At 41.8% G+C, this 20,780-nt stretch overlaps 1 long non-coding RNA gene across 1 annotated transcript; it reads left to right on the forward strand.

Moving 5' to 3' along the window:
* Positions 1-1,062: 1,062 nt before the first annotated feature.
* On the forward strand, positions 1,063-20,174 carry LOC129832044 (uncharacterized). The gene is made up of 3 exons (XR_008755857.1): positions 1,063-9,765; positions 10,156-14,075; positions 18,964-20,174. It is a non-coding gene; the product is annotated as an uncharacterized LOC129832044 (long non-coding RNA).
* The last annotated feature ends 606 nt before the right edge of the window (positions 20,175-20,780 follow it).

A 20,780-nucleotide genomic window follows, 5' to 3' on the forward strand; every position in this document is an offset into this window, starting at 1 on the left:
CACAAGTCATACAAATATTTAAAGGTCCTTTGTAACTGCTGAGGATTTTCATGGCGTCCAAATCTGTCTACCGTCGCTGTCTGAGCTTATTAAACGCTCCACACATTTTCCATAACGCTCAGACAACAGGTCAGATGTGTGAATGAAGAATTAACCGGTCGATGTCCCAAGGCCAAAAATAAGATTATGTGGAGGAATGAAAAAGGGCCTCACGCCCAGCTCCTGCTCAGGGTCTGTTTTGCCTGGGAGCAATCTCTCCTGTAGATCATGTCTCGTGGCATACCGACAGGTATCCAACAGATCGACAGGGGAGTGTTTTTCTTTTAAATCAAAATCAAATCTAATTTTATTGGTTACATACACATATTTAGCAGATGTTATTGTGGGTGTAGTGAAATGCCTGTGAGCAAAGCATCACATGCGGCCTGGCTGATGAGGAAATGGCTATGGTGTTTTGACTCCTCAATGAAATGGTAGACACGTTGTGTAGCCCGACCTGGCTCTTGTCTTCCACTTGGTGGGTTTGACAGGGAACATGCTGAGGTTTGACAGATGAATGGTGCATAGTTTATCTCTTTCATTTTTCTTAGTCTCACTTCTTTGCTGTCTTTTCAGGGCAGATGTTTTCCCATGGATGCACATCTCAGTAGTGGATTGGATACAGACTCTTTGTATTGAGTGCTCAATTTGTCTTAAACAAGCTCTGATTATCAGCAGATTGCATTTCCTATGACGACTCAGAATATGACCCAGATGCAGACACAGGAGGCAGATAGTACAGTTCTCATAATATTTATTATAGAAGGGGAGGGCAGGCAGAGGTCAGTAATCCAGGGCAGAATCAATGAGGTACAGAACGGAAGGCAGGCTCAGGGAAGGCAGAATGGTTAGAAGATTAGAAAACAGCAACTAGTGTCACGCCCTGACCTTAGAGAGCCTTTTTATGTCTCTATTTGGTTTGGTCAGGGTGTGATTTGGGGTGGGCATTCTATGTTTTTGTTTTCTATGATTTTGTATTTCTTTGTTTTGGCCGGGTATGATTCTCAATCAGGGACAGCTGTCTATCGTTGTCTCTGATTGGGAACCATACATAGGTAGCCCTTTTTCCCTCTTTCGGTGTGGGAAGTTGACTTTGTTTGTGGCACATAGCCTTAAGCTTCACGGTTTGTTTTGTATTGTTTATTGTTTTGTCGGCGTCATCATCTACTAATAAAAGAAAATGTACGCTGACGACGCTGCACCTTACATTTACATTTAAGTCATTTAGCAGACGCTCTTATCCAGAGCACCTTGGTCCACTTCCTTCATCAGCCGTGACAACTAGACAGACTCAAAAACGGAAATCGCGCTGGTAAGACTTGACGGGACAAGATGAACTGGCAACAGACAAATAGAAAACACTGGTATAAATACACAGGGGAAAGGAGACAAATGGGAGACACCTGGTACGGGGTGGAGACAAGCCCTGATCTATTTCACTTGTCTTGTGCATGACATTTCCAGGACAACAGTGTGGGACATGACATTGATCAATAAAGGGTGTGCATTAGAGGGCCTGCACTTCTTATATGGTACTCATTCTTTTTAGATCTGTTTTTGCATTTAATAAAGGTTCTGGTTTGATACTTTTCATTCAGTTGGCGGTCAGCCTAGAACTCTGAGGTTGTACTTAGTGTTGACTTTTGGGTGGAGAAAATTCTTGTTTGACCTCATTTTTCCATGTTCTGTCGGGGTACAGTATCCCCTAACATGCCCTCTCAAGTCTCATAAATCTGCCTCCAGAAAGGAGGTCAGAGTTCTGGAATTGTAGGGAATCGTTTCAGTCATTCTTGCCAGGGGAAGGCTGCAACGATGCGTATAAAAGGCTGTTTTCCTCTCCAGATAAGTTTTTACGGTTCCTCTGTGACACATTGGTCAAACACATTGCCTCATCTGCATGTCGTGTCACTGCCAGGGTTATAATATGAGGGTTGTAAGGGTTGCAGACTAGAGCAATTGAATCAGGTTAGGTTAGTATAATTTTCTGGCACAAAAAGTTATATAGACTGCTTAATTGAATCAAGCCAGTTGACACAAGACTGGCGAACCTTGGTCTGCTGATCTACTTGGGTGTCCCAGGATGTGCTGTCATGATGCCGGTGTTGTCACCAGAAAAGCATGTCCCAGGAATGTGTACCACCCAGAGACTTAATGTGGTTTGGACGAGGTAATGTGTTGGTACATTAAAAGGCCTCTATGTGGGGGAATTGTCCTCCTCCCTGTTCCCCTCTGCCTTCCTCTCCGATTTGTCCCTGTCTGGTTTCAGCCATGACTGCATACGTGTCCCTAGCTCCAACATTCTCTAAGCAAAAAGACAGACACTGATGTCACTTGTTGTTGCAGGTTATGAACCAAATCAGGCCATCCCAGTTCTCTTAGCCATGAGGGAAACATCTTGCGAAAATGTTATTTTGCTTGTGAATGCAGAATGTCTCAATGTCTACGGAGAATAATATCTTATGTTGTTATTCCGTTTTGTTAATAACAAGATTTCAATAAGTGCATGTTTTCTGGACAAGCAATTGATCAACAAAGCAACTTGGATCTAACAAGCAAAGGGGTTGAGCCACAAATTGAATTATTTTCATTTGAATAGCCTTTTTGTCCTGAATAACAGTTGACATGGACAAAGCTTACACTTTGAATCTGTGTACTGTGAGTGGGAATATGAAGAATGTATACTTTAGCTGAGGGCTCAGATGACTACATATTCAGCTTTTTGTGTAAGTGTATTTGAGTTCAAAAGGATGAGAGCATGGCATTTCAGCGAATCATCTGGGTATAACATTATTCAGAGTTTTCTGCTTTTAATCACTTAATAAATGTTGTAGATAATCACAGAAACATATTAGCTGCCTGATACTGTGTCATCAAACAGTTACAAAAGTTAGGTAGCAGTTGTGCCAGCATCTCTTCCTGGCTTTTATTGATTTGGTGTTTCAGAAGAGACAAAAAGCTTCAAAATGATGAAGTCAATGTTTGAGTCATGTTCTATCTGCAAACCATTTTCAGCAATCTGCCCTGAATTAGGTTGATAAAAATAAATGAATATCTGTCTAGAGAGCATCACAGTGGCAGCCTATTATGCAGAAGAATCCAGAGTGTTCTACACCTTTTACACCTGGTGCTTATATATCAAATGTGGTTGTATGTGACTGGAGGGAGATAGTGTTGTTGATTTCAAAATGATGTATTGCAGTGAAAAGACAGCATTCATTTAAAAAAATGCCTTTATCTACAGGACCATAGTACACTGTATCCTGCTGTTGAAAAGACTGAAGTGTGTCTTTGACCTGGACTTAGCCAATCATCCTTTGTCGGGAATCATTTCTCACACGCTTGTCTGCCTCAGACTCCAGCCATGCTAGCACAATGCTTTAGTATTATTGGTCCCTAGAGCAACACTCTGATTTAGTATTGAGACAGTTGTTGTTTTGAGTTTTATTGTAAGTTATTGTTTGGAAGCACATTGTGTCTGACTGAGATCCCCTAGGCCTGGCTCCCTGAGCCCTGAACAGCCTTCCTCTGCAAGCTCATAGTTCTAACGGGAAACGTATATCGGCACTCCTATTTGTTAGTCTTGTGTAATGGCCGACCTGGTGCACTTGGAAACACATTTTCCTGAACTTGAGCCTAATAAACAAGAACGGGAGGCAACTTTAGTAACTTCCCCTTACTTCACCCTCCTTGGCTACAGCCACCTTATTCATATGCTGACAGGATTTAAGCCTATGGGTCACAACACTTAAGGGGATAAGAACAGTAGCTCAGTCCTCCCGAGACTTGCCCTCTGTCCTCTTCATGAGCTATGACTTTAACTTTACTAGCTTCATCATTGTAAGTTATTGAACCCTTGTCTGGTATTTAAACAGGCACTTAGTGATTCATGCATCACTGAAGAACTCAGGTAGACCTGCTTCCCTGAAGTCCGCTTTATGTGATATATGGGCAGACACTATGAGATATCATGTTACCTGCACTTGTCCAAAAATCTTTTCAATGTTGCGTTATATTTATTTGTTTGTGGATGTCACGGGCTGTTTTTAAAATATACAGAGGGTTTCTGACTCACATTATCATGGGAAGCATTAGATGTGATTGGGAATTAGCCTGAATGAGGAAGAGAGCAAAGCCAATGTTAATGAAACATTACAACTTCAGAGATTATTAGAGAATCCATTCATTAAAAGGAGAAAGGAACATTTTATAGTTGGTTTGAGATTGAAAGAGTATCCTCTTTCTTCTAAGAATCTCTTATCTAATTCTATACTTGATTGAAATGTTTGATAACATTCTTATGGTTGTTAGTGTTTGTTTGCAGATGCAGGTCATTCCAGGCTGATAGTGTCTTCCGTGGAGTTTATGGGAAGTCTTTCCCAGATGAATGACTATGACGTCGTCATGGAATTCCGCTCTGACGGCATGTGGCAAAACATTGCGTCCATATGAAAGTAATTTGCTGCTCATGTGCAAAGTCAACAGTCACATATAAAACAGTCACATATGTTTTACCCTCAAATAATTATTGAATCAAATTATTTGATTTGTTTTGTATAGTCAACACTGACAGAGAAATATCCAATTATGTCTCCATTCAAGTGTTTTTCACACACCACCGGGAAAGTTAGTTAATTAGTTAATTAGTGGAATAACTAACAGTGATGTTAAAATGTGATTCTAAGACAGTGCTCCAAGCCATTTATTGAAGGTCATTAGAAAGCACTTTATTGTTAAACACCACTGCAAATAATTATGACAGACATGAATGATTTTAGATAAATACATTGATTGAAATGTCGAAACTGGAGCAGTGGATCAGACTCTTGGGAATAGCTCATAAAATCTTGGGGAATCTGATGTTTTATTTTATTGCATACTTTGTCATGCTTATTTTATTAACCACTGACTAATCAACAAAGTGTGATATGTTGACATGTCCAACAGTCTGTCTGATTTGTAGAATTGTTTATTCTATATATAGTCTGGGAAGAAATTAGATGTGCATCAGCAAAGGCCCAAGGTTACGGTAATCGTAGCCTGTAGTAGAAATATGTCCCAAAAATGTTAGGTATTTTTTTCAGTTCCAGATTATTTAAATTGCTCGGCATCATTTGTTTTACAATCAAGGGAAATGGATTAGAACACACCAGTATGATCCTTGCTGTTGTCACGGCCGATGCTGGAGGAAGTAGACCAAAGCGCAGAATGACGCCAACAAAACAATAAATACAAAAAACGACCGTGAAGCTTAAGGGCTATAGTGCCACAAACAAAGACAACTTCCCACACAGAAAGGAGGGAAAAGGGCTACCTAAGTATGGTTCCCAATCAGAGACAACGATAGACAGCTGTCCCTGATTGAGAACCATACCCGGCCAAAACAAAGAAATACAAAAACATAGAAAATAGAACATTGAATGCCCACCCAAATCACACCCTGACCAAACCCAAAATAGAGACATAAAAAGCTCTCTAAGGTCAGGAGCGTGACAGCTGGGAATACTCATAGGAGACTTTTTTTTATTACACATTGACAAAATCAACAGGAGTCTAGGTAATCATTACATAATTAATTGTCATTCATTTCATTCACAAACTGTTATTTTTGTGATATATAACAAATACAGTTTTAGAATGTAGCTTAAACCCCACCTAAATAAAATTCCACTTAATATATTTCCTTTTGTAAATTGTATTGACATTTAATTGGGAATTTTCTAAAGACAAACTTGTCTAACAGAGTACAGTACTGCCATGAGGATGCTATTTCAGAAGAATTACAGCGATTAAATAACTTAAAGCTATGTCGGCAGCAGATGTTTCCTACATTCGCTCCCAACTAATATAATATAATCTTAACTGGAACAATAGTAAAGGGTGATATCATATTGTAAACCATTTAACCCTTATATTTAATCTGCAATTAATGAAATAACATTCAGGAACCCAAATAATAAACCAAACTGATTGATCTGGTTCATTGAATAATCAGCTCAGTGAAAGGCAAACAGCTCAGTACGAACTGATCTGAGGAGACTGTAGTGACCTGCAGAAAGTGCATGCAGTGATAGCAGTACCATGTTGGGTCTGCAAAATGAATCAACTGACACTTGGAAACAGCAGCTGGAGTGGGATTTCCTCTTTCAGTAACCTTGGGAATTGTGGGAAATGGTCACTCTGGAGCTCAGTTTCCGGAGGCAGATCAATACCTATATAATCGTACAGATCTTTGTAACACAGGACAATGTCCACAACTGTCTCTCTGAGGAGCATGTCAAACGTTGACACTTGTGTCAGTCTGGCACCAACTTTGTGTCAAGGCTCTTCTGAAGAATCTAATGTTGAGTTGTGAGAATACCTAGGTCTTGGCTGCTTCTCAGTCCCTGCATCTACAGCTATGTCTATGAATTTTAAGAGGGATTCATTATCTCCAGCCTGGCCCCATCCCTCACCTTATGTGACGTGGTTCCCATTGAGCAGAAACACAAATCCCATATTTTGTCTTGAATCTTGCATTATCAACGACTCATTCATCATGGGAAGTAAGATGTATCCAGGAGGTCTTTGATACGGACTGGGGGTTTCCAGTAGAGAGTGGATTACTATCACATGAAGAGCTGCTTGGGTTAAAACTCTACAAAGCCTGGAAGTAGAAGACATAGGATGAGCATAAGAAGATCTTACTGTATTCTGTGGAAAAGAGGCTGATGAGAACTAACTAATTATTAACTAACCTTTTAGGCTAGCCTAGGCAATCCATCCAGGGATTGATCAGGTCAAAACCAGCTTTGCTTCAGAATAAAGTTAACAGAAAGATGCATGGGGGTATAGCTGCTGTCTTGAAAGTTAATAGCAGCAAGGTTAACAGGGTTGAAAAGTCAAGTTTCGCTTAAAGACAAGTTGCAGTAAGAGCTGGGACCTGTGCCCACATGGATTTTGCCTGGACACCTTTAAAACACCAAGACCCATAAATTCCAACACGGTTTCATGGGAAAAAGATGTGGAGAATTTTTATGTTCGCTGCCATAGTTTTATTATTGAAAACCAACATATCAGGGTTATAAATCATTGTTCCAGCACTGGAAAGACTGTGGTGTGACAATCTGCACTTCTACTGTAGTAAATTATACTTTTATAACGCAAAACAAATTGTAAATTGGTATTTTCTTACAAAAATCCCTGAGAAATGCACATGACATTGTTACTCGCTGATACGATCTTACATTTCATCAGATGTTTTCAGCTTCCTTCTCTTATCTCAGAATATACCTCCCTCCTTTGTATTTACAAGGCCTCAGTATAACAAACTGAAGCTTTATCATGCTTGTTGTGTTAGTTTGATAGATCTTAGTGTAGTAAATCTTCTTGATCTTGTCTCATGTCTAATTCCCTGCTTTAGCCCAGCAGAGCCCCACCTTATTAGCCCCATGTTATTTTAGCATTGATATGTGTCACATAATACAGTTGAAGTTGGAAGTTTACATACACCTTAGCCAAATACATTTAAACTAATGTTTTTCACAATTTCTGACATTTAATCCTAGTAAAAATTCTCTGTTTTGGTCAGTTAGGATCACCACTATATTTTAAGAATGTGAAATGTCAGAATAATAGTACAGAGAATTATTTATTTCAGCTTTAATTTCCTTCATCACATTCCCAGTGGGTCAGAAGTTTACATACACTCAATTAGTATTTGGTAGCATTTCCTTTAAATTGTTTAACTTGGGTCAAATGTTTCAGGTAGCCTTCCACAAGCTTCCCACAATACGTTGGGTGAATTTTGGCCCATTCCTTCTGACAGAGCTGGTGTAACTGAGTCAGGTTTGTAGGCCTCCTTGCTCGCACACGCTTTTTCAGTTCTGCCCACACATTTTCTATGGGATTGAGGTCAGGGCTTTGTGATGGCTACTCCAATACCTTGACTTTATTGTCCTTAAGCCATTTGCCACAACTTTGGAAGTATGCTTTGGGTCATTGTCCGTTTGGAAGATCCATTTGCGACCAAGCTTTAACTTCCTGACTGATGTCTTGAGATGTTGCTTCAATATATCCACGTAATTTTCCTGCATGATGTCATCTATTTTGTGAAGTGCACCAGTCCCTCCTGCAACAAAGCACCTCCACAGCATAATGCTGCCACCCCCGTGCTTCACGGATTGGATGGTGTTCTTCGGCTTGCAAGACTCCCCCTTTTTCCTCCAAACATAACGATGGTCATTATGGCCAAACAGTTATATTTCTGTTTCAACAGACCAGAGGACATTTCTCCAAAAAGTACGATCTTTCATGTGCAGTTACAAACCGTTGTCTGGCTTTATGGCGGTTTTGGAGCAGTGGCTGCTTTCTTGCTGAGCGGCCTTTCAGGTTATGTCGATATAGGACTCGTTTTTCTGTGGATATAGATACTTTTGTACCTGTTTCCTCCAGCATCTTCACAAAGTCCTTTGCTGTTGTTCTGGGATTGATTTGCACTTTTCGCACCACAGTACGTTCATCTCTAGGAGACAGAACGCGTCTCCTTCCTGAGCGGTATGATGGCTGCGTGGTCCCATGGTGTTTATACTTGCGTACTATTGTTTGTACAGATGAACGTGGTACCTTCAGGCGTTTGGAAATTGCTCCCAAGGATGAACCATACTTGTGGAGGTCCACAAATTTTTTCTGAGGTCTTGACTGATTTCTTTTGATTTTCCCATGATGTCAAGAAAAGAGGCACTGGGTTTGAAGGTAGGACTTGAAATACATCCACAGGTACACCTCCTATTGACTCAATTAGCCTATCAGAAGCTTCTTAAGCCGTCACATAATTTTCTGGAATTTTCCAAGCTGTTTTAAAGACACAGTCGACTTGGTGTATGTAAACTTCTGACCCACTGGAATTGTGATACAGTGAATTAGAAGTGAAATAATCTGTCTGTTAACAATTGTTGGAAAAATTACTTGTGTCATGCAGAAAGTAGATGTCCTAACCGACTTGCCAAAACTGTAGTTTGTTAACAAGACATTTGTGGACTGGTTGAAAATCGAGTTTTAATGACTCCAACCTAAGTATATGTAAACTTCCGACTTCACCTGTACAGTACACTACCGGTCAAAAGTTTTAGAACACCAAGTGTGTGCAAAGCTGTCATCAAGGCAAAGTGTGGCTACTTTGAAGAATCTCAGATTTTAAATATATTTTGATTTGTTTAACACTTTTTGGGTTACTACATGATTCCACATGTGTTATTTCATAGTTTTGATGTATTCACTATTATTCTACAATGTAGAAAATATAAAAAAATATTGAAAAACCCTTGAATGAGTAGGTGTGTCCAAACTTTTGACTGGTACTGTATATAACTGTAAATATTGATCACATTCCTTCTGTATAGTCATATATTTTGATACATTGAATGTTGATATTGTGAACCTATGTTATTTTTACCTCCTGTTTCAGGGAGTGATGTCACTGAGTACTCCATATATATAGGACCTTCCATCTGGGATATGGATGCCTGATGACCGAAGGGTCAAAATGTTATTGTAATACAATCACCTGGGAGAATGAGCAGCAGCGTGCAGCATTTTAATTTACATTTTTCATGAATTTACCTACAACTCTAGCACTTGTAAAAAAAAACAACCTGGATGTGCGTATGTTTATCAACTTTTGTTGTAGGTGATACACAATCTGATTCCACCAGCATGTGTTTCCATCCCCAAGCTCTGCACAAGGTGAAGGTAAGTTGGCAAACATATTTACAAGCTAAATTAGTTCAATTTACAGTATGCATGGCATAAACATCAATTGGGTAGTGTTTGTGTTTGTGTTATGGGGTTACAGGTGGTTAGATGTAGCGTGAGGATGACAGAGTACCTTCCAGACCATGTTATCAATTTAGTATGCCCCTTCTTAACCTGAGTTTTACAAAGAGAAAGGTGTCTGGAGTCATTCCACAGGCCCTGCTAAAACATATCCCAAAGCGGTGGCATGAGGAAGGGGACATATCTCTCGATTATGGAGCACAACAAGATTGTGGGACAAGGTATAAAATGTTGTGGAATAAGGTATGAAAGGTATAAAATCAAGACAACAGTAATGACATGATCACCTCATTCTTCTCTCTGCAGATTCCCAAAACACAAGACAAAGACACATCTACAAAAATCCCCTGCTACTATTGACAAGAATGATGTGTCAAAGTCATTGGACTGCGGGAGGTTTACAGATAGATATTTGAGATGAGGAAGGGGGTTGTGCTTAGAGACAGTAAATGTATTGTGTATGAGAATGATTGAAAGGTGCCATTTCCCCTCAATCTCCCATACACAGCAATACATACTGTGTAAGAACTGCTCTCCTAAGACTTTTCACACCTTCTGCCGCCCCCCAGATGTTGAATGATCTTTCCTTCAAAAGCAGCTCCCAATGTCCCTCATTGTCCCTAAACAATACACTAGTCTGTCTCTTAACACACAAGTCCCAATCGGTTGACACCTTTACATTTACATTTTTAACATTTAAGTCATTTAGCAGACGCTCTTATCCAGAGCGACTTACAAATTGGTGCATTCACCTTATGACATCCAGTGGAACAGCCACTTTACAATAGTGCATCTAAATCTTTTAAGGGGGGGGTCAGAAGGATTACTTTATCCTATCCTAGGTATTCCTTAAAGAAGTGGGGTTTCAGGTGTCTCCGGAAGGTGGTGATTGACTCCGCTGTCCTGGCATCGTGAGGGAGTTTGTTCCACCATTGGGGTGCCAGAGCAGCGAACAGTTTTGACTGGGCTGAGCGGGAACTGTACTTCCTCAGTGGTAGGGAGGTGAGCAGGCCAGAGGTGGATGAACGCAGTGCCCTTGTTTGGGTGTAGGGCCTGATCAGAGCCTGAAGGTACTGAGGTGCCGTCGTAGGCAAGCACCATGGTCTTGTAGCGGATGCGAGCTTCAACTGGAAGCCAGTGGAGAGAGCAGAGGAGCGGGGTGACGTGAGAGAACTTGGGAAGGTTGAACACCAGACGGGCTGCAGCGTTCTGGATGAGTTGTAGGGGTTTAATGGCACAGGCAGGGAGCCCAGCCAACAGCGAGTTGCAGTAATCCAGACGGGAGATGACAAGTGCCTGGATTAGGACCTGCGCCGCTTCCTGTGTGAGGCAGGGTCGTACTCTGCGGATGTTGTAGAGCATGAACCTACAGGAACGGGCCACCGCCTTGATGTTAGTTGAGAACGACAGGGTGTTGTCCAGGATCACGCCAACAAAGGCCTGTTGCGCTACGTCCCTTCCACATAAAAATGTAAAATGGTAACACAACAACCTTGTCTTTCCAGGTGACGTGTAGTACGAGTAAATCTTCTGCAAGAGGTCCAAACAGTTGGTGGTTAAGGTCTACGAGCCCTACACCAGAGCTGGCCATAAACCACAAACGGGACAAGACCATTCGCCACAAGCACTCTGCTTCCACAGCCCACCATTGCCAGTGTACCTATGCTGCATAAAGGACCCAAAAATAAATATGGATATTTTAGATACATTTTCAAAATGTGTCTGCATTTATGGATTCACAGAAGATATTTATATAAGCCTTACAGGGCTCTGTAGCATCAAACAGGGGAGTGTACAATTAAACTGACAGTAGAATTACTTAAAAAAATATATGTTTACGTGACTTATTTTGTTGATTCCCCATATTTATTTAAGTCAGAAGACAAACATCCAGACTTTCCAAGGACCATGTCAACGTCCTCTGTCAAATATACATGCATTTGCCTCCCTCTGGTGATCAGCTGCATCATTACATGCATTTATATCACTTCACTGCAACATTGCGTCAAAGGGGCGGTCATTAGAAAAAACATTTACTGAGCTTGACTGCTTCACGGCACTGACATTGCAAAGCAATTACTGAATTTGTCTCGAGCAGGCGGATCAAAATATGTAACTTTAATACACTACATATACAAAAGTATGTTGACGCCCATTGAAATTAGTGGATTCGGCTATTTCAGCCAAAACCGTTGCTGATAGGTGTATAAAATCAAGCACACAGCCATGCAATCTCCATAGACACACATAGGCAGTAGAATGGCCTTGCTGAAGAGCTCAGTGACTTTCAATGTGGCAAAGGATGCTACCTTTCCAACAAGTCAGTTTGTCAAATTTCTGCCCTGCTAGAGCTGCACCGGTCAACTCTAAGTGCTGTTATTGGGAAGTGGAAACGTCTAGGAGCAACAACAGCTCAGCTGCGAAGTGGTAGGCCACACAAGCTCACAGAACGGGACCACCGAGTGCTGAAAAAAATAATCTATCCTCAGTTGCAACACTCACTACCGAGTTCCAAACTGCCTCTGGAAGCAACGTCAGCTCAATAACTATTCGTCTGGAGCTTCATGAAATGGGTTTCCATGGCCGAGCAGCCACATACAAACCTAAGATCGCCATCCGCAATGCCAAATGTTGGCTGGAGTGGTGTAAAGCTCGCCGCCATTGGACTCTGGAGCAGTGGAAACGCATTCTCTGGAGTGATGAATCATGCTTCACCGTCTGGCAGTCCGACGGACAAATCTGGGTTTGGCGGATGCAAGGAGAACACTACCTGCCGCGATGCATTGTGCCAACTGTAAAGTTTGGTGGAGGGGGAATAATGGTCTGGGGTTGTTTTTCATGTTTTCGAGCTAGGCCCCTTAGTTCCCCTTAGTTCTAGACTATTCTGTGCTTCTAACCTAGTGGCAACAGTTCGTGGAAGGCCCTTTCCTGTATCAGCATGACAATGCCCCCAGTGCAGAAAATGAGGTCCATACACAAATGGTTTGTTGAGAAATGTATAAGCCTTAATTCTTGATTACCACATTCAAGGTCAAATAACATCCACTCACTTGGGAGTATACTAACTTCAGGTCCAAAGCTCTACCACTCCTTAACATTAAGCTTCGGCATGTAAACTATTTAAACTACATAAACATGTACTCCAATAATCTAATGTGGTCCCCTGATTATGTGAAAGGAACTTTAACTGCAGAGTTCATGCACTAATACCACAGGCTGACATCAGCATCACCAGTCCCCACCTAAATTATTAACCATGTCATTACAACACACAATTTGTGCCTAGTTTGCATGACTTTTGCATTACTTTTGCGTGTACACTTGTGGGAGTGAAAGCACAACCATACCTACACAACCATAATAAGACGATCCTTATTATTTCTGATAACAAATGCCATCATTATGCAATCACAATTGAGCAGGTCACATATAAGAGTGATAAATCGTTCACGCTGCTCATTCTGTGGATAAGCGAATGCTCCTACCACTGTCTCTCCCAAGCATCTTCGACCAGTGTTTTGGATTACTGCCCCACGTGTTGCTTGTATTGTTAGAGAATTTCCAGTCATCTGGTGATTTTCAGTACGCGTACTGTTTTCTTTGAAGTAGGAAGTAGAATCGATATAAGGTTAAATATTAGACATGTGTAAGCAGAATGAAGGCGGAGCCCATGTGAATGTACAAAGCTGGATCAACATCGACTTAAACATTAGACGTGTAAATAACAGAACGTAAGCAGAATCCGTGTGGATGAGGCAAGGTAGATCAACACAGTCGTGACTGGTCTGGGTCATATCTGATCTTGTGAAGGCTACTGAACATGCACATGGGTTAATCATACATAGACAACATCGGCCTGAACTTGTGAAGACCTTTGGACAGGAACATTAGCTAATCAGTTATAGGCACCATTAGACTTGCAGTAGGAGTGTGCATGTCTGTGTGTCACGTCACCAATAGAATCTATGCCCTAATGTCTGAGCCAATAAGAAAGGCAGCAAGATTAGGGTGGCCAAGGCGTGACAATGAGTGGAGTGACAATGAGTAAGAGTAAAACTGTATAAAAGCAGAGTACTGAAAATGGAGAGATCAGTTCTTCCATGGAATTGCAAGCTCCGTTATCTGAGAAATATTTGATTCAATATTTCCACGACAGTATCCACAGCGCTATCTTGCAAGTTGGTGATCTCCCACTTGTTTATTAAAGTGCAGCCAGGATCAATACAGTGAGTATTGCCTGCCTTCTCTCTGTTTATTTTACTGGTGCATGTGTGATCAATTCTGTGTTGTTTGTGTGTGTTTGCCATTTCACTGGCGGAGCTTGTATTCGGTGAGTCGGGGTGTGTGGGTTGTGTTTGAAAACTAATTTTAGCTCACAACAAGCTTGTACCATGGATAATACTAGACAGAAAAATGCTGCGAAGCTCAATGCGGAAGCGGAATACGTATCAAGCACTACTGTAACGGCTTTCTTCCATAGGTGAAGGAGAGGACCAAAGTGCAGCGCGGCTAGTGTTAAACATGTTTAATACCAGAACAAGTGAAACACTACAAACATACAAATTAACAAATGTGCAAAACCGATACAGACCTATCTGGTGCAGAACACAAACACAGAGACAGGTAACAAACACCCACAAAATCACAACACAAAACAAGCCTCCTATATATGAGTCTCAATCAGAGACAACGACTACCATCTGTCTCTGATTGAGAACCCACACTAGGCTGACATAGAAACAGACAAACTAGACACACAACATAGAATTCCCACCCAGCTCACGTCCTGACCAACTAAACACATACAAAACAACAGAAAACAGGTCAGGAACGTGACAACTACACTCCATGAACTACTGGATCAATCAAAATTGTTCTATAAAGATCTAATAGATCTGCAGGAAAATAACTTTAAGTCCTTCCTGCAACTCTTTACGGATTCTACCAACAGAATGGTTGATGATCTGTTTATTTTAATTTTATTTTAATTTCACCTTTATTTAACCAGCCATTTACAACTGCGACCTGGCCAAGATAAAGCCCAGCAGTTCGATGCATACAACAACACAGAGTTACACATGGAATAAACAAACCTACAGTCAATAATACAGTAGAAAAAAGAAAAATCTATTTACAGTGAGTGCAAATGAGGTAAGATAAGGGAGGTAAGGCAATAAATGGGCCATGGTGGCGAAGTAATTACAATATAGCAATTAGACACTGGAATGGTAGATGTGCAGAAGATTAATGTGCAAGTAGAGATACTGGGGTGCAAAGGAGCAAGATAAATAAATAAATACAGTATGGGGATGAGGTAGTTGGATGGGCTGTTTACAGATGGGCTATGTACAGGTGCAGTGATATGTGAGCTGCTCTGACAGCCGGTGCTTAAAGCTAGTGAGGGAGATATGGGTCTCCAGCTTAATTGATTTTTGCAGTTCGTTCTAGTCATTGGCAGCAGAGACCTCGAAGGAAAGGCAGCAAAAAGAGGAATTGACTTTGGGAGTGACCAGTGAGATATACCTGCTGGAGCGCGTGCTACGGGTGGGTGCTGCTATGGTGACCAGTGAGCTGAGATAAGGTGGGGCTTTACCTAGCAGAGACTTGTAGATGACCTGGAGCCAGTGGGTTTGGCGACGAGTATGAAGCGATGGCCAGCCAACGAGAGCGTACAGGTCACAGTGGTGGGTAGAATATGGGGCTTTGGTGACAAAACGGATGGCACTGTGATAAACTGCATCCAATTTGTTGAGTAGAGTGTTGGAGGCTATTTTATAGATGACATGGCCGAAGTCGAGGATCGGTAGGATGGTCAGTTTTACGAGGGTATGTTTGGCTGGATGAGTGAAGGATGCTTTGTTGCGAAATAGGAAGCCGATTTTAGATTTAATTTTGGATTGGAGATGCTTAATGTGAGTCTGGAAGGAGAGTTTACAGTCTAGTCAGACACCTAGGTATTTGTAGTTGTCTACATATTCTAAGTCAGAACCGTCCAGAGTAGTGATGCTGGATGGGTGGGCAGGTGCGGGCAGTGATCGGTTGAAGAGCATGCACTTAGTTTTACTTGCATTTAAGAGCAGTTGGAGGCCACGGAAGGAGAGTTGTTTGGCATTGAAGCTTGTCTGGAGGTTAGTCAACACAGTGTCCAAAGAAGGGCCAGAAGTATACAGAATGGTGTCGTCTGCGTAGAGGTGGATCAAAGAATCACCAGCAGTGAGAGCGACATCATTGATGTATACAGAGAAGATAGTCGGCCCGAGAATTGAACCCTGTGGCACCCCCATAGAGACTGCAAGAGGTCCGGACAATAAGCCCTCCAATTTGACACACTGAACTCTATCAGAGAAGTAGTTGGTTAACCAGGTGAGGTAGTCATTTGATAAACCAAGGCTGTTGAGTCTGCCGATAAGAATGTGGTGATTGACAGAGTCGAAAGCCTTGGCCAGGTCGATGAATACGGCTGCACAGTAATGTCTCTTATCGATGGCGGTTATGATATCGTTTAGGATCTTGAGCATGGCTGAGGTGCACCCATGACAAGCTCTGAAAGCAGATTGCATAGCGGAGAAGGTACGGTGGGATTCGAAATGGTCGGTAATCTGTTTGTTGACTTGGCTTTCGAAGACTTTAGAAAGGCAGGGTAGAATAGATATAGGTCTGTAGCAATTTGGGTCAAGAGTGTCTCCTCCTTTGAAGAGGGGGATGACTGCGGCAGCTTTCCAATCTTTGGGAATCTCAGACGATATGAAAGAGAGGTTGAACAGGCTAGTAATAGGGGTAGCAACAATTTCGGCAGATAATTTATAAAAGAGAGGGTCCAGATTGTTTAGCCGGGCTGATTTGTAGGAGTCCAGGTTTTGCAGTTCTTTAAGAATATCAGCTATCTGGATTTGGGTGAAGGAGAAATGGGGGAGGCTTGGGCGAGTTGCTGTGGGGAGTGCAGGGCTGTTGACTGGGGTAGGGGTAGCCTGGTGGAAAGCATGGCCAGCCGTAGAAAAATGCTTATTGAAAATCTCAATTATAGTGGATTTATCAGTGGTGACAGTGTTTCCTAGCCTCAGTGCAGTGGGCAGCTGGGAGGAGGTGCTCTTATTCTCCATGGACTTTACAGTGTCCCAGAACTTTTTTGAGTTTGTGCTGAAAAGTTGCATATCACAGGGGCTATTCGATGCTAATGCAGAATGCCACAGGATGTTTTTGTGCTGGTCAAGGGCAGTCAGGTCTGGAGAGAACCAAGGGCTATATCTGTTCCTGGTTCTACATTTTTTTTGAAAGGGGCATGCTTATTTAAGATGGTGAAGAAAGCACTTTTAAAGAATGACCAGGCATCCTCTACTGACGGGATGAGGTCAATATCCTTCCAGGATACCCGGGCCAGGTCGATTAGGAAGGCCTGCTCGCTGAAGTGTTTTAGGGAGCGTTTGATAGTGATGAGGGGTGTTCGTTTGACCGCAGACCCGTTACCGATGCAGGCAATGATGCAGTGATCGCTGAGATCTTTGTTGAAAACAGCAGAGGTGTATTTGGAGGGCAAGTTGGTTAGGATGATATCTATGAGGGTGCCCGTGTTTACGGATTTGGGGTTGTACCTGGTGGGTTTGTTGATAATTTGTGAGAGATTGAGGGCATCAAGCTTAGATTGTAGGATGGCCTTGGTGTTAAGCATGTCCTCGTTTAGGTCACCTAGCAGCACTAGCTCTGAAGATGGATGGGGGGCAATCAGTTCACATATGGTGTCCAGGGCACAGCTGGGGGCAGAGGGTGGTCTATAGCAGGCGGCAATGGTGAGAGACTTGTTTCTGGAAAAGTGGATTTTTAAAAGTAGAAGCTCAAATTGTTTGGGTACAGACCTGGATAGTAAGACAGAACTCTGCAAGCTATCTCTGCAGTAGATTGCAACACCGCCCCCTTTGGCAGTTCTATCTTGTTTATCTTGTTTAAGGATGTAAGGGCATTTATACACAGTTTGGAGTTTACGTAGTCAGAGGTGGAGGAGCTAAAGGGCGCAAATGTCACCAGCAAGACCAAATTCAAAACCATGTCTGAGGATTTCCAAACAACACTTGCAAAGGAGACTACCTCGAAAACCAATTGAGACACAATAACATTTTAATCGATGGAATCGAGGACGTAAAGACTAAAACTTGGCATGACACAGAAGTGAGGGCCAAGAAACTCCTGGCAGATCAACTCAAATTGGATACTAAACTCATCGAGATGGAGAGGGCGCATAGGAATGTCACGTTCTTCTGCGATGGACGGCCCAGATCTATAGTGGTGAAACTGCTCACGCTCAAAAACAAGGAGGACATTCAGCCAAGTGTCTGAAGGAAACCAAAATCTTCATCAATGAAGACTTCTCCAAAAAGATAAGCCTCAAAAGAAAGGAACTGCTGCCACGACTAATTGAAGAATGAAAAAGGCAACATCGCATACCTGAAGTATGATCACCTGGTTGTTCACCCCCCTTCTCGTAGGCCTATGGCAAGTGACTCCGCTATAGTCCACTGATTTGACACACACGGACACACATCCACACATACACACACATATTTACTCAAATTTGTATATGTGTTTCACTTAACCTCATGACCAAAAACACACATTGCTCTAAATGTCATAACCCTCTGAGGCCTTCAGTTATGTTATGTGGACGGTGTCAATGTGCATTCCATAGGAAGTGCACCACTATTGACCAACCTAACACAAACGTATGGTTGTATTGGACATGTGAGGCATGCACTTCTATGTTTCCGTTCCACTCTCTGGATGATTCCGACTGTTCTGAAATTGACCAGAATCTATCACTTGTGAATACTGTAATGTTGAGCAATTTAACAACCTATATAGCAGTTTATCTAATTCCAAGAAAAGCTTATTTGTTACCTTTTCAGAAACATGGTTGACTGAAGATAAGTCTATCACTTATGTGATAGTCTCCTGACCCCTCCTGTCTCAGCCTCCAGTATTTATGCTGCAGTAGTTTATGTGTCAGGGGGCTAGGGTCAGTTGGTTATATCTGGAGTACTTCTCCTGTCTTATCCGGTGTCCTGTGTGAATTTAAGTATGCTCTCTCTAATTCTCTCCTTCTCTTTTCCTTTCTCTCTCTCGGAGGACCTGAGCCCTAGGACCATGCGTCAGGACTACCGGGCATGATGACTCCTTGCTGTCCCCAGTCCACCTGGCCTTGCTGCTGTTCCAGTTTCAACTGTTCTGCCTGTGGCTATGGAACCCTGACCTGTCCACCGGACGTGCTACCTGTCCCAGACCTGCTGTTTTCAACTCTCTAGAGACCGCAGGAGCGATAGAGATACTCTTAATGATCGGCTATGAAAAGCCAACTGACATTTACTCCTGATTATTATATGACCATGCTGGTCATTTATGAACATTTGAACATCTTGGCCATGTTCTGTTATAATCTCCACCCGGCACAGCCAGAAGAGGACTGGCCACCCCTCATAGCCTGGTTCCTCTCTAGGTTTCTTCCTAGGTTTTGGCCTTTCTAGGGAGTTTTTCCTAGCCACCGTGCTTCTACACCTGCATTGCTTGCTGTTTGGGGTTTTAGACTGGGTTTCTGTACAGCACTTCGAGATATTAGCTGATGTACGAAGGGCTATATAAAACAAACTTGATTTGATTTGATTTGAAGATGTCTCCTTATAATGTTGTTCACCACTGTAGAACATCAAGAGTGGGAGTGTCCATTTTTGTTCAAAAATGTTTTAAATTCTTTGTAAGAGAAGACCTCGCACTCACATCTGATAACATTGATGTTGATTCTCTTTTCATGCAAATTCCCTCCTGTTCATTTTTTGGTTGTAAAAAAAGTGGTAATTGGATGCACCCGAGTCTGACATTGGTAGTTTCATTGATATCCTTGCATCAACCTTGGATTTGATTAATAATGAAGATAACATTTTCTTTCTATTGGGTGATTACAACATACATTTATTTAAAAGTGAGAACCACTCACTGACATCTTATTTTTGTAATCCTTTATACTCCAGCTTTATGTTTCCCCTCATCTATAAGCCCACAAGAGTGACCAGTTCATCTGACACCCTTATTGATAATATATTTTACAAATTCTTTGAATAATGTGGTTACTACATGTATACTGGATACTGACATTTGTGACCACTTTCCAATTGTCCGCTTCTCTTCGGCAGCTGGAAATAATAGATGGGAATAGTTAATAGCATTAAATGTAGAGTATTTAACAAAAGTAATTGTGAGCTCTTTAAGATGTTGATTGATGATATTTCATGGGACATTTTTTATAATCAGGCTGATGACCTAAATAAAGATTGCGCCGAAGAACATGGCTGTTGTTTTACATTCTCCCAACCAATTGTGAAATGTTGTTATTTTTTTGCGTTTTGTGTAACTTATTTTTCAACTTATTGTGTACATAATGTTGCTGCTACCGTCTCTTATGACCGAAAATAACTTCTGGACATCAGAACAGAATTACTCACCACGGCCTGAAAGAAACTTTTTTCTTGAACAAGTCCGACGAGAAGGACATCCTGCTTTCACTGGAACAGGCCCAGATCCACGCCTTTTGCATGAAGAAAAGACGCCGGAAAAGGGGATGCAGATCGGGGATCCTTCTGAGAAGCCGCAGGCGAGGGCCTAAGGACGAGATGGAACAGCACATTGATGAGGAGGCCATGTTGAAAGAAGCTATTTTATATTAGAACAGTGCACAGACCAGAAAAGACCCATTCCGACACATGTTCTAACCTCATTAAGGGACCAAAACGTACAATTATTAGGCTATCAAACAAAAAACTTTTTTTCGAGTGAGACTACTCATACCACTTTGATGAAAGGAAGTATCTACTAAACACCAAAAGGAACATTTCATTCCATCCTAAAATTGTTTCTCAAATGTATTTAACCAAGTATTAACTGATTATTCTTCC

The sequence above is a fragment of the Salvelinus fontinalis genome, chromosome 33 (genome assembly GCF_029448725.1).
Source record: "Salvelinus fontinalis isolate EN_2023a chromosome 33, ASM2944872v1, whole genome shotgun sequence".
NCBI lineage: Eukaryota > Metazoa > Chordata > Actinopteri > Salmoniformes > Salmonidae > Salvelinus > Salvelinus fontinalis.